Source organism: Rosa rugosa, chromosome 2, assembly GCF_958449725.1.
Source record: "Rosa rugosa chromosome 2, drRosRugo1.1, whole genome shotgun sequence".
In the NCBI taxonomy this organism is placed as follows: domain Eukaryota; kingdom Viridiplantae; phylum Streptophyta; class Magnoliopsida; order Rosales; family Rosaceae; genus Rosa; species Rosa rugosa.
In genome coordinates this window covers 27,054,272-27,056,629 of record NC_084821.1, presented here as the reverse complement: position 1 = coordinate 27,056,629, position 2,358 = coordinate 27,054,272, and positions in this window count along the sequence as shown.

Here is a 2,358-nt window from a genome sequence, read left to right as displayed (position 1 = left end):
AAAAGGGAATATAAAATGAAACTTCGTGGCATCGAACCTGGGTGCAGTTAGAAGTCCACACTACAGACTTACCACTATGCTAAAGTAAAATCATGACATAGTTACGACAAAAAAAATATATATAAACATTCGTTGGACTACAAATATATACAAAAAAAAAAATTGTCGGAGGCCCGCCGGAGACTGGTGGCCTGAGACAGCCGTCAAGGCCGGCCTTGAAAGGAAGCCCCCCCCCAAAACCCCGTTGTTCGATCTGATATACTCTTTTTTAACCCAATTCTAACTTTTAATCCAACATCTCAGATCATCCGGTGGATAATTTAGATGGTTCAGATCGCATCAAGATACTTTGGAAATTCAAACTAAATACTTCGGGTGTCTAAAAAATTCTCCAAAAATTTTCACAAACTCACGAGTCAACAAATTGAAGATTCAGGTTAATAGAATTTTAAGAAAAATCCCTCGAGAATAGTGAACACATATCGAGATCACTTAATTAATCTCAATAATCTCGTCTCAACTTCTTAAAATTTCATTGCTCACAATTGAATCTCGTAACGAAAAATAACATTATCTAAGATAACAAACTTTTATTGAAGTGATTTTTTTAAATTATTTATTTAGTTCGAGGTATTATATATTTGACTCAACCAATAGAGGAGTCTAAACCGGCCCACCCAATCTATTCCTTGACGCTTTGTATATTACTTTTGATAGGTTACTGTACGTTGTGGTATGGGGCACCCAATTACAATTGAAGTAGAAACTATGAAAACGAGTGAAGCACAAGATGATAACTCTAACAGATTTAGGCCAAAATATATCGTTTTAATTATCCGATTCGAAATTTAATATTTTTAGGCTAGTTTTACATTTGTTTTAGGATTATTTTTATTTAGGTTTTTATTTTCCTTTTTAATTTGGATTCTTTAGGATTTCTTGTTAGGTAATGATTGTGATTAGGTTATGACTTTGATTCCTATATAAGCACCATCATGCTATGATTGTGATTAGGTTAAGATTAGTTTATCATATCAAATTTAATAAAATGAGAGATTTTTCTCAAATTTTCTGGTGGACTTGATCGGAGTAATATTTTCTATGTTTTTAGTATCATTTCCTGTACATTTTACTTAGTTATTCTCTTAACATTATCATTTCTGACTTAGTTTTGTGTTTATAGGTACATTTGAGCTCCAAACGCAAGAAATGAGCCAAGAAGAGCTAGAAATGATGGAAATTAAGGCAAGGAGGAAATGAGGCGCAGAAATGGGAAAGAAATTGAGAAATGGAAACTTTCCTAATCTAAACAGGAAATCCCAGTTGAAGTAGGAATCCTAATGCAACTAGGAGTGGGCTCGGAAAAATGGTGTTCGGAAATGAAGAAATGACAGAGTCCCAGTTGGACTAGGAAACCTGATGATACTAGGAGTCCTGGTGGTACTAGGAGATGCTATGGCTTGAAGATGACTCAAGATAGTTCAAGAATGTTCTAGAAGACATAGTTGGCGTCACAATTGAAGAATGGGCTTTGAAATTGTCCAATTGAGAAGCCTGGCCCAAAGATTGAAGCATGTGACTTGCACATGAGTTCTAGATCCTTCTTGACGTCTTGGAGGAGCCCTAAACTGATTCTATTTGGTTTTTGCCGTGATAATTAAAAGAATATTCAAGAAGATTTCGGAAATCCCAAAAAGGAGAGTTTTTAGGAATCTTCCTGTGCAGATCAGTCAACTTTGACAGAGTCCTGGGAACAACTCAAAGCTTAGAAAATTTCGATATATATATAGTTGGAAAGCTACGGATGTCTAGTTTCCAGAGCTTTTTACGGTTCGTCAATATCAGTTTTCTAGAAGAAGTTATGGCCGATTTAGTGCACGGAGGTCAGTCTACCCGGAAATCAGTTTTATGCGAATAAAGAGAGTTTAGACGTGAATATCTTTTGGGACGAGTTTGGGAAGGTCTCTACTCCATATTTGATCTGATTTTGAGGATATATTGCAGCTATGATGATGTGGCCGGACCAATGAGAAAATTCAAGAAGAAATCTACATCAACACAAAGAAAGGAAGGAGAATCAGAATTGAAGACGAAGAGCTAGGGTTTGACGTCTAAAGCATCCTCTATATATACACACCTATGTTGGACGTTTTTATTGTTCCTTCACTCCATTCAGCCATCTCTCTCCCTCCTTACACGTCCATACACTCCACAACTGAAAAATATCAAGACTTAAAGCCGTGAAGCACAGCTCCATCATCCATTCACCATCCTTGCCGTGAGCCTCATCAACATCCACCACCTTTGAAGACCTTCTTGCATTCTTGAAGTTTCTTTAAAAGTGTAACCATGACCTCT